This window comes from Haliotis rubra, unplaced genomic scaffold (genome assembly GCF_003918875.1).
Source record: "Haliotis rubra isolate DU_JTF1 unplaced genomic scaffold, ASM391887v1 Scf1320, whole genome shotgun sequence".
Lineage (NCBI taxonomy): Eukaryota > Metazoa > Mollusca > Gastropoda > Lepetellida > Haliotidae > Haliotis > Haliotis rubra.
The window spans coordinates 119482-132647 of NW_025765249.1; the positions used below are offsets into that span (position 1 = coordinate 119482).

At 41.2% G+C, this 13166-nt stretch overlaps 1 protein-coding gene across 2 annotated transcripts in view; it reads left to right on the plus strand.

The window, feature by feature from the left end:
* Positions 1-278: 278 nt before the first annotated feature.
* LOC124267596 (secreted frizzled-related protein 1-like) overlaps positions 279-13166 on the plus strand; it is a 73728-nt gene continuing 60840 nt past the window's right edge. The window contains exon 1 of one of the 2 annotated variants that reach the window (XM_046702556.1): positions 279-401. The gene's annotated coding sequence lies outside the window, so the exon portion shown is untranslated. Of the gene's footprint in view, positions 402-6684; positions 6702-13166 lie in introns of those variants that run through there. The other variant, XM_046702557.1, reaches the window with a different exon arrangement.

Consider the following 13166-nt stretch of genomic DNA (forward strand, 5'->3'; position numbering starts at 1 on the left):
GTTTTGTCTTTGGTCGGTCGGGTGACTGCTTCAAATCATTGTCAGGCTGTTATGAAAATAACCATCACATTTTGGCACGTATTAGGGTGTTTTCTTATTGTAGCGTCCAGTGTTCCAAAATTGAAAACAGATTTTTTAAGATTATCATATTCAGTTAAACCAAAACCGGATTTGTGAATCAATATCAAATATTAATTTGCCTGATGAAAATTTTAACCAATGATATTACGCCACGTCGACCGGAAGTGCAGAGCGGATTGTCTCGTCTGCTTCGACACACGACAAAGTTGTTGTCTAATATAATGGGATTTTCTGTTGTACAAATATAGTGTGAAAACCTTGTTTATTTTGGCATTCGGGGATATTTGGAAGAAAACATCGATTAATCGGCTGTATGAAAGGTATGTATCAGGTTTTGTTTCAGTTTAGATATGAACCCTATGCTTGCATGTTATTTTTGACGAATCCATTACCTGTGCAGTGTTACATCGCCTTGGCTCAGATTGATGTTGTTAGGTTTGAATCTCAATCCTCAAAGCTCAGGTTCTTACTATAATCCTCTATCCAAATAACACCCATACCCCAATGAATTGTTAAACTTAGTACATGTGATGTTTTAAAGCCTTCCTTAAAAACGTACTGCTAAAAGATAGGGGTGGGTATTGCAGAGAATTTTCATATTGCAATATATTGCGATGCGAAAGCATGTATTGCGATATGTTTTGCAATATATTGCATGAAGTATTTTCAAACAAAAAACTACTTATAATCGAGTTAATGCTTGATTTATAGAGCAAAAACACAGCAATATCACTACGCTTGATTAAGCTTTAGTAGCAACTTGTAATCATGATGAAATAGAAATGTGAATAATATTTGGCACAAATGATACAAGGAAATATCCGAAGATTTCCGAGTGTTACGAAGTTTTCCGAATGCAAGTCAGAATACCTGTTTTCGATCAGTGTATCGCAATACGTATCGTTTTCATGTCTGAACCGGTAAATACTGGTAAACCAGTTATATTGCGCAGCCCTACTAATAGACAATCGGTAAGACATGTCAACCAAATGCAATGATCAAGGCATGTTTTTGTATACGTTAAGCAGCCTTTTGCGCACGAGTGGTGTAATGATATGGTAAAATATTGCTGCATCGCGATACAAGGCTCACTATACAATACACGGACTCTAAGGAAACGCATACAATTCATAACTTTCATAAAGCTACATTTATGTAAAAACATGCGAATAATAACAGAAGCTGTCCAAGAAGCATTTTGTGCAGATTCTCTAGTATTTTCTTATTCTGCATAATAGTAGAATCTGAGCAGTGCACCCAAGCTTTTGTACCTCCAATACAACACCCCATTTTGGCTGTCTGAAAATTTAAATAGAAACGATATAGGGTTGTGGTTCACCTTCAAAAATGGAGAGAATATGAACTTGTGCCATGGAAGTACTGTATCAGGACATCTTATAAGGATGCGGGTCGTTTCGCATCCATAGTATCAGCATACGTATTCTATCGCACCCATAGTATCAAGACACGTATCGTATCGCACTCATAGTATCAGGACACGTATCGTATCAACCCATAGTGTCAGGACATGTATCGTATCACCCATAGTATCAGGACACGTATCGTATCAACCCCTAGTGTCAGAACACGTATGGTATCACCCATAGTATCAGGACACGTATCGTATCACCCCATAGTATCAGGACACGTATCGTATCGCACCCATAGTATCAGGACACGTATCGTATCACCCCATAGTATCAGGACGCGTATCGTATCGCACCCATAGTATCAGGACACGTATCGTATCACCCCATAGTATCAGGACGCGTATCGTATCGCACCCATAGTATCAGGTCATGTATCGTATCAACCCATAGTGTCAGGACGCGTATGGTATCACCCCATAGTATCAGGACGCGTATCGTATCACCCCATAGTATCAGGACGCGTATCGTGTCGCACCCATATTATCAGGTCATGTATCGTATCAACCCATAGTGTCAGGACACGTATCGTATCGCACCCATAGTATCAGGACACGTATCGTATCACCCCATAGTATCAGGAATCGTATCGTATCACCCCATAGTATCAGGGCACGTATCGTAACGCGCCCATAGTATTAGGAGACGTATCGTATGGACCTATAGTATCAGGACACGTATCGTATCAACCCTGGTATCAGGACACGTATCGTATCACCCCATAGTATCAGGACGCGTATCGTATCACCCCATAGTATCAGGACGCGTATCGTATCGCACCCATAGTATCAGGACACGTATCGTATCACCCCATAGTATCAGCATACGGATCGTATCGGAAGATCGTAAATACAATATACATGTATTAAGACACAGACAAAGACTAAGCAGAAACAAAAGAGAGCTGTCCTACCTGGTCTGACACAGTCGCATCCTCCTAAAGATTCGGGGAAGCCTGAACTGTGTAAGTATGCACTTAATGCAAAATACGTCACTTCGCAAATGATAATTTTATTATCAAATTGCAACACACCTTTTTCAAAGAGGTCATCGAAAAACAATACAATATATCAGTTACTCACACCATGCATTAGACATGATATTTGAATAATGGTGTCCACCGCCGTGATATTGCTGGAATATTGCTAAAAGCGGCGTAAAACTAATCTCACTCACTCACTCTAACAATTCGTGCCAGTGGTTGTGTATACCTGGCTCGATCAGTCGGTATATTCGATGGTTACTTGATGGATACGTATTGATACGTATATGATATCATAGTTGTGTTTTGGACCTTAGGTTTGCAGTATTGCGGCGACTTGTAACGTTTTGATTATGTTTGTGATGTTTTGGTCAAATCCACTTTTCAAGAGCATACTTTCCTTTAACCTGTAGTTTATCATCTGAACCATTTATTATTAAATTATCTGCTCATCGGAACGAGTCTTGCTATCCCAGGATTTATTGCAGGACTATGAAATATCGCAGATAGGACTTTTGTGAGTAAGTCAGCGGTTTAAAGCTGCGTTGGGCAGTAATTCACTGACATCGCAGCGTGTTAATAAGGGAGGAAAGCCCAAAGAGGTGTAGGTTGTAGGGATTTATCACTTTACTGAAACACTTGAGCACTGTGCTAGTAAATAGAGAGACATAATCACTGCGAATCAGGAAACAGCGAGTATTGGTTTATGGCACGCCAAAGGGACGCAACTCTGCACAGAGAAGTGTTTTGTCTGATACCGATGTGGTGCAGTCGTACATGGCTACAACAAAGAGTGAGTGAGTGAGTTTGGCTTTACGCCGCTTTTAGCAATATTCCAGCAATATGATGGCGGAGAATACCAGAAAATGCACCCATTTGGGGATCGAACCTGGGTCTTCGGCGTGGACGCTTTAACCACTCGTCTACCCCATCGCCCCTGTGTTTGTGTATTTACATTAAAAGATTACGCAACCGAACCATCACATGTTATGGTATTCAGTCGTTGGTGAAACCGTTTGCATTAATTCGTAGCTTTTGCGAATACATGTTGGTGCTATCAAATTTTCCGTTATTGGATTCGAACCACGGACCTTCTGATCCGAAAGGTAATGAAGTCATAATGTAGATATCATCGGGATGTCATCCGTTTGATGACTCCACATCTTGCTACACATTAAGCATCTATTATCCTGGGGTATGTGCATTTGTGCGTGCGTGCTATGTCCAAGCTGTTTTGGGTCAGTTGAAAGATCTGAAGATTAAGGAATAATAAAGCCACTGAAATAAGATATAGACACTACTGCTTTAATACTAAAACGAAGAAAAAAAATGTTTTCTAGATATTAATCTAATGTTCAGGCGTTGGAAGTTGTTGGTAGTCGGGCTGATAAGGAAATATTTTACCAAAGTTAATTCATAGCAGAGCCAACTGCGCCTATCGTAACACAACCAGGTAAATCGGCTGTGGACGTTTAAACCTTGACCAATCAATCAGAGTTGAACATCCAGCCTCGGTGTGTCCTTCATATAAACCACTTCATACAGAAACAAGAAACATTACCGGGTTTCATAGTGACAAAACATGCGTTTCATTACAAGTGTCGCTTTGACATGAATGGTGATTGATCCGTTATTCACTGCAGGTATGTGTACATAGATTAAAGCCGTATTAAGGTGAGTGAGGATTTGCGTCGCTTTCAGCAATATCACCAAACATTAGCTTTAACTATGTAGAGAGTCAAACCCAGGCCTTAGGCGCGACGAGTAAACGCTGTACCCTCAAGGCTAGAATACCGTTCCCCGCTATAGTAAAACATACATGTACTTTGTATTTACGTCGCTTTTGGCAATATCACCACAAATGAGCTTTAACCATGTGAGGAATCAAACCCAGGCCCTATGTTCGACGAGTGAACGGTTTACCAACAAGGCTAGAATACCGTCCCCACTATAGTAAAGTAGACTTTGTATATACCGAACGTCGATGCATCTTTGAAATGAAACCTTCATTTTTGTTATGACCTTGAAGCTGCCTTCGTTGCAGCAGTTCGTGAGTATCTGTGTCCCTAAGCTGAAAATGACGAATCTCTCGCAGTGGAGGATAGCTAGCTGCTGGACAGTTAGCATCAGTGGACGATCGTGAGGATCCATGTTAGAATTGGTCTTCAGCAACCCGTGCTTGTCGTAAGAGGCGACTAACAGGATCGGGTGGTCAGGCTTGCTGACTTGGCTGACACATGTCATGCTCATGATGTCAATCGTTGGATTGTCTGGTCCAGACTCGAATATTTCCAGACCGCCGTTATAAAGCTGGAATATTGCAGAGTGTGGATTTAAGAACTAACTAAACCAACCCAAAAGTTGACGTTGGCGTATTTAATGCAAGGCTGATTCGGAAATGATGATAACAGGCTTTTGTGTGTCCCTTCACGTTTTTGAAAATATCAGTCACTTGTCTGTCTGTTCAAGTGTGAGCTATATTCAGACCGTCCTATATATAACTTGAATATTGCCGAGCGCCTTGTTAAACAACAACAAACAAAACAAACACAGATCATCAAATAAGGAAATGTTGGTCCAGTGAGATGTGGTAGAAACTCTTTGTGGATAGTGGTGTTCCTTACCTGTACCAGGATCCGGTGATCGTGCTTTTGAATCCCTGATAATCTGGATCATGATTGTTATGTGAACACTAGACTAACGCTTAGTCTCTGAATATGTATCATTTTGATAGTAACAAACAAAATCATATAATTTGAAAAGGAGCCCCAGGGAGACCAGAGATTCAGAACCTGAGGAAATCTAGACTTTCTTCATTATAGGGATTTAGCATTCAGAGAGGGCTTGGCAGTAGGGAAAATAATGTGGTTCAGGGACTATGTGAGCACCATACGTGGCTCATGGGATTGACCAAAGTAGTGAACATCAACGACCTGCACACACCGTTCTCCCCGTCATGCTTACACTGCGCAACGTAGTGAGTGAGTGAGTGACTTTAGTTTTACGCCGCTTTTAGCAGTATTTCATGGATATCACGGCAGGGAACACTGGAAATAGGATTACGCATTGTACCCATGTGGGGTATCGAACCCGGGTCTTCGGCGTGACGAGCTAACGTTTAAACCACCAGGCTACCCCACCGCTACTCTGCGCGATGTAGTGACTGACTGACTGAGTTTGGTTTTACGCCGCTTTTAGCAATATTCCAGCAACATCACGGCGGGGGACACCAGAAATGGGCTTCACACATTGTACCCATGTGGGGATTCGAACCCGGGTCTTCGGCGTGACGAGCCAACGCTTCAACCTTTAGGCTACCCCACCGCCCTCTGCGCGATGTAACCATGTGTAGTTTGCAAATCAAGTTAAACCAAACTCACTCGCTCGCTCATTCTTCAGACAGGCGTGTACTGCATTATAAGAAGCTTAACGTTGGTCTCACTTCACCGCTGTGAGAAACACACACAACTGAGATATACCAACGACCCCTTTTGCTAATGTGAAAAAATTTAAATTTCTGAAATTTCTCGTTTGTCAATGGATGCATTATGTTTTTGTTGTCAGAGCATGACAAAGTCGTTGGGCTTAGATTAGGCAAATACACTATCCTGTCGATGAGCTCCTTGATACAACGTGGTTGATAGAGATATACCCACCGCTGGCCCTCAGTCGTCATTGAAGTCGTCATTGAAGACGCTGCTGGGGACGGCGATAATTGGATCATCGAGGGCTGAATACCTCGTTTCAAGTAGTTCGACCGTACTAAAGGACACTGAACGTTTAAAAAATTGCAAGATGTTTAAACGCTTCGACAGATTCACATTGTGCCTTTAAAATGCGCACTTGAGTGCTAGTGTTAACGTAGGGAAAGGTACATGTCTAGAATATGCATTGCAAACGTTTGGTCTCGTCACCGACTCACCACGAGACTAATTTGGATGAGGTCGCTAGTTGCCCCCACACGTGCACAAGTTGTGCACACTGTGTGTACTCTCAGCAGTCGGTGTTTAACTTGAGATACGCCAAACAATAGCGCAACGGAGACCTGGGAAATATGGGAGTATTGTCGTTGAATTTACGACAAGCGGAAGAAATGTTTTCAATGTCATACACCTCAGTGTAGAGGTTTGTCGAGCGAACGCCCTTTCACGGGTTACTGTGGTCACACTACTAGTGGTTCACGCTGAGGCGATGCCTACCTTCAATTGATGGTAAGTGAACCTTCGATATCACTGCTCCTCAAGGAATCTGTGTGAATGTTATGTCGTTTAATGCTGTAGGCGACATTCATTATATGGGTGGGATGCCATTGTACAGGCGATTGTCGATATGAGCTAATCATTTTTGATTTGGTAACCTGATAGTACAGTATTAATTGATGGTAAGCGAATCGTTCGATATCACTGCTCCTCAAAGAATCTGTGTGAATGTTATGTTGTTTAATGTTGTAGCCCAAGGTAACATTAATTATATGTGTGGGTTGCCATTATTACGGCGATTGTCCATATATTCTATGTGGCTGTTCATTGTTGAATACCTGATTGTATAGTCTCAAGGTGTGGAATTTGTTTGTTTATCGTTGTTAAAAAATACTAACGTTGATTGTCAAAATGTCGCGTAGTGTCATGGTATTTAAAGGACGTATATTGTGAATAGCTGTGAATTCATGATATTGAGAAACAGTAATATTGGTATTATTTATTAGATGTTACTTAATGAAGATTGCCATGCTTGTGACTTGGTAGACAGCGTGTCAGCGTATTCCCACATAGACTGACGCTCAGTATCTGAATATATATAATTTTGACAGTAACAAATTATCCCAATTAAATTAAAAATGATAAATAGTGAGATGGGAGATGAGGAAACATAGACTTACTTCATTTAGGGATGTAGCCTTGCTGAGAGGGCCAGGCACTAGTTAGTGTGTCATACAGACCCTGAAGCAGATATATCCAAGAAAGCCCAAGTCTAGAAAATGTGGCGAGTCTATTTTTCCACAGCGAAAATGAAGAAAGTCTCAGGGCTCAATATATATATATTTTGTTACTGTGAGCTTTTTTCTGTAAAATATGTTCATTTCAGAGACTAGTTGTTAGTCTAGGCAGTAGTGAAAATAATGCGGTTCAGGGACTGTGAGACAGACTAACTCCGTCAGTGCACTGCGTTGCTGTTAAAATAAACTTGAGTCAGACAGGGGCCAGACTCGTCTATATTCAGGTTGACGGGTTATTGGAATATTGCTGACAGCGTCAAATATGAAAAAAAAATAGTTGCCAAACTGGTTGGGTTTGGTGACAATGATGACCACAACAACCGTGTTGATGTGACGGCAGCGGTTTGTTTACGTTAGGATGGTGTTACCGAGGACAGGTGGCAACAGTGCTAATGATGTGGACGTAGTAGTAGTTGTAGTAGTAGTAGTAGTAGTAGTAGTAGTAGTAGTTGTAGTTAGTAGTAGTTGTAGTTGTAGTAGTAGTAGTTGTAGTAGTAGTAGTTGTAGTAGTAGTAGTTGTAGTAGTAATAGTAGTTGTAGTAGTAGTAGTAGTAGTAGGAGTTGTAGTAGTTGTTGTAGAAGTAGTAGTAGTAGTAGTTGTAGTAGTAGTAGTAGTAGTAGTAGCCAAGCGCGTAGCAAACCAGTTTTTATATAACATATATTATTTACCACCAGCACTAGAAGCAATATCGTATGAACCACCAGCAATATAACATATATTATTTACCACCAGCATTAGAAGCAATATCGTATGAAGCACCAGCAATATAACATATATTACTTACCACCATCACTAGAAGCAATATCGTATGAACCACCAGCAATATAAGATATATTATTTACAACCAGCATTAGAAGCAATATCGTATGAAGCACTAGCAATATCACGTGAAACTAGAGCAATATAAGATAAATTATTTACCCCCAGCGGTAGCATTCGAAGCAATATCGTGTGAAGCACCAGCACTATAAACAATATCATGTGAACCACCAGCACTATAAACAATATCGTGTGAACCACTAGCAATATAAGATATATTATTTACCACCAGCTCTATAAACAATATTATGTGAACCACCAGCACTAAAAACAATATCATGTGAACCACCAGCACTATAAACAATATCGTGTGAACCACTAGCAATATAAGATATATTATTTACCACCAGCTCTATAAACCATATCATGTGAACCACCAGCACTATAAACCATATCATGTGAAATACCAGCACTATTAACCATATCATGTGAACCACCAGCAATATAAGATAAAGTATTTACCACCAGCTCTATAAACAATATTATGTGAACCACCAGCACTATAAACAATATCGTGTGAACCACTATCGATATAAGATTTATTATTTACCACCAGCACTATAAACAATATCATGTGAACCACCAGCACTATAAACAATATCGTGTGAACCACTAGCAATATAAGATATATTATTTACCACCAGCTCTATAAACCATATCATGTGAACCACCAGCACTATAAACAATATCGTGTGAACCACTAGCAATATAAGATATATTATTTACCACCAGCTCTATAAACAATATTATGTGAACCACCAGCAATATAAACCATAGCATGTGAACCACCAGCACTATAAACAATATCATGTGAAGCACCAGCACTATAAACAATATCGTGTGAACCACTAGCAAAATAAGATATATTATTTACCACCAGCTCTATAAACAATATTATGTGAACCATAGCAATATATCTTATCTATTAACCAACGCTGTAAGCAATATCATGTGAACCACCACCAATAGAAGATATATTATTTACCACCAGCACTAGAAGCAATATCTCGTGATCCACCATATTCTGTATATTTTCGCATACGATAACTATGTTAAGGACTAAATGTTAGTCCAGTAATGACAGAGTTCACAGTGGTATCAGCTGGATAAGTAGTGGCATCAACAACATCATAAGTATGAATGATATCAGCAGCAGCAGCAGTAACAACATTGCAACAGTACCAGTTGGATCCAACTGTGTAGACCGATGCTCATGATATTGATCACTGGAATGTCAGGTCCAGACTCGATTATTCACAGACCGAGTGCCGCGTGGCACAGCAACAATACCAGTTGGAGCAGTTGTCTGACAACGGAGTCAGTAAGAGTGAGTGAGTGAGTTTAGTTTTGTGCCGCACTCAGCAATATTCCAGCTATATGACGGCGGTCTGTAAATAATCGAGTCTGGACCCGACAATCCAGTGATCAACAGCATGAGCTTCGATCTGCGCAACTGGGAACCGATGATATGTGTCAACCAAGTCAGCGAGCCTGACCACCCGATCCCGTTAGTCGCCGGTCAGTAAGACATATGTTGATGATTGTTCTCCTAGTGTCAACGCCAGTCTCGTGTGATTTAGCAGTACCGAAAATGCTGTAAATTGATCACTGAGAATCACTGACTCCACCAAAGTCTTTGAACGGCATCTAGAACTGATACACATAAGGAACGTCGGGGTAGCCTAGTGGTTAAAACGTCCGCTCGTCACGCCGAAGACCTGGGTTCGATTCCCCACATGGGTACAATATGTGAAACCCATTTCTGGTGTCTCCCGCCGTTATATTGCTGGAATATTAATAAAAGTGGCGTAAAACTCAACTAACTCACTGATACAAATAAAGGCGATATTTAGGAACACTAAAATAATGAAGTTGACATCCATAAATTCTCGCTTTTACGTGAATACCTCAGTTGTTCGGGAAAAGGATGAACATGTCCGCTACATTCTTTTCCCGCCATACACAATTTGCATTAAACCGTGTCAGTGAGTAAGAAGGTGTGCAAACTTCATGTAAAGGTCATGGAGTGAGATAGCATCTTACATCATGTTCACAAGCTGCGTAGCATATTTAGAACTTAAGGAATGGGTGTATTAAGAAACCTCTGGGTTGACGTAACGAGGCCTTTGATGTGAAGCGCTTGTTGAAAAACATAATATTCATGCATGTTAAAGTGAGTATTCCATGTTGGCAGTTAAATCAATGTCCTCATTAGGGATTTGTTCGTTAGTTGTTTAACGCCACGTTCAGAAGTATTTAAAGTGCGTAACGGCGGTCTATAAATAATCGAGTCTTGACCAAGCAATCCAATGACTGACACCATGAGCATCAATCTACTCATTACGATGACCAACCATTCGCGATAATCGCCTCTTACAAGCTAGCTGAAAAGAGATATACATATAAGATACACGTGGTTTGAATCATTTATAACGCGCAATAAAGTAAGCATCTTGAAAAACTTCGTATTCCAGGAAGTTTCATGAGGAAAGTTGTCATTACGTGACATGACGTCATAGTGGAGAGTTGAATTCGGAGATGAACGCTGTTTTTTTGTAGTGTTTGGTACATTACTAGCGTTCATGGCATCAGCAAACAATGTCAACGATGAAATGTTGAATTTTCGCTCAATGACCTCACACATATTCGTCCATATCAATGTCAATCCCCGGTTAGTGAAATAGTCTTGACAGCTGCGAAGCCGGAAGGCGAGATATATCGCACGAGCGAAGAACCAGATTTCAATCAGATATCAACACAGTCAAACTAGGGAATAAAACGATTAAACGGTATCGTGACATTCTTAATAATACTGACCCGTGAAGATCCGGGGTAGAATAGGTCTTCAGCAACCCATGTGCTTGCCATAAAAAGGCGACTATCTTGTCGTAAGAGGCGACTAACGGGATCGGGTGGTCAGTTTCGCTGACTTGGTTGACACATGTCATCGGTTCCCAATTGCGCAGATCGATGCTCATGCTGTTGATCACTGGATTGTCTGGTCCAGACTCGATTATTTACAGACCGCCGCCATATAGCTGGAATATTGCTGAGTGCGCCGTAAAACTAAACTAACTCACTCACTCACTCACTCTTAATAATACTGATGCTGATAATTTAAAAAAGTCAAAGTTATTCTTGTGGAAAATGTACCAGGTTTAGATTGACGTCTAAACCTGCCATAACACTATTCATTGTGTTCAACCCAAATCTTCACTGGGCGATAAACGTCAACAACAGCGGGCGTCTTAAGCCACCATAGATGAGCCAATCTACACACTTACCCTCACAACCGAGGGATTTCTCCTCTTTATCCGTCCCCATTGTGTACAAGTAATACTGTAAATACGCAGGAGGTCTTACCGTTTCATTTGTCTATTCATTATTTCGGAAGTGAAGAACAAAATGTCAGAATCCTCAGATGTCCAAAGATTTAGATTGGAGGAATTATGAAAATAATCACCGGTACATGATATGGTTACAGAATAGAGTGACCCTTTCGGGCGGCTTCACCTGTTCTCGCTTATCTGGCTATCACTGCGATGTCATCGTGACCCATCTTACAAGAGTAAACATTACTCCGTCTTTATATTCTTTCTTGAATGCTCCCGGAGATGGGACCCACGTGTTGTTTAATAGCACAGCCTTTAACGAAGCCGTGGGTTAATCAGATTCAGACGTAGTACACATTTCCACAAAGCGTGTGTCTGTAACGAAGATGGTTTCTCACCTCAATGAACCTATTCAGTTAGTGAGTGGATGAATTTAGTTTTACGCCGCTTTTAGCAATATTCCAGCTATATCACGGCGGGGGACACCAGAAATGGGCTTCACACATTGTAACCATGTGGGGAATCGAACCCGGGTCTTCGGAGTGACGAGCGAACGCTTTAACCACTAGGCTACTGATAGCGATAATTATTAGTTTAATAAATGAAAGCACACATAATAAACGTACGCATATATCTTTTCATTGTTTCTAAGTATCAGTTTTCTTGCTTTGTTTCCTTTCCTTTCTTTGAAACCGCCATTGAGGTTCCGGGTCAAAATAGGTCAGCTGTACTTCGTGATTGGCTTCGGTGCGATGGGGTAGCCTAGAGGTTAAAGCGTTGGCTCGTCACGCTGAAGTCCCGGGTTCGATTCCCCACATGGGTACAATGAGCGAAGCCCATTTCCGGTGTCCATTGTCGTGATATTGCTGGAATTTTGCTAAAAGCGGCGTAAAACCAAACACATTAACTCACTCATTTACTCGTAATTGGCTTCGTGGTGATGATGTGGGGATCGGGTGGTGACAATGTGTGATCACGTGGCTTGGATTGCTTCTATTGTCGACCACTGGTGTGTCAAGGTGTGTGGGTGTTTGTTATTTAGCACCACAGTCTGCAATATTTCAGTTGTATGACGGTTGCCTGCATATAATCGAATCTTAACCAGACAATCCGGTGATTGACATCATGAACAACGGTCGTCGGGTATTATGATCACCATTAACAAAGTCACCAAACATAACCGCCGATCAATTAAGGCGCCTCATACGCCATGCACAGATTGCTGTGGACGAATTTCCAACTACTTACTAAGGTTAGTTTCACGCCGCTTTTAGCAACATTCCAGCAATATCACGGCGGTGGGTTCCAGAAATGGGCTTCACACATTGTACCCATGTGAAGAATCGAACCCTGTTCTTCGGCGTGACGAGCGAACGCTTTAACCACTAGACTACCCCACCGGCCCGAATTTCCAACTAGGATTCCCAGGTTTATGCATCATATACAGGCTGCTGTAACTAGAATATTGCCGGTTGCACTCACTCACTCACTCACGCAGTCCATATCAATAATGTGTTAATCCAGATGG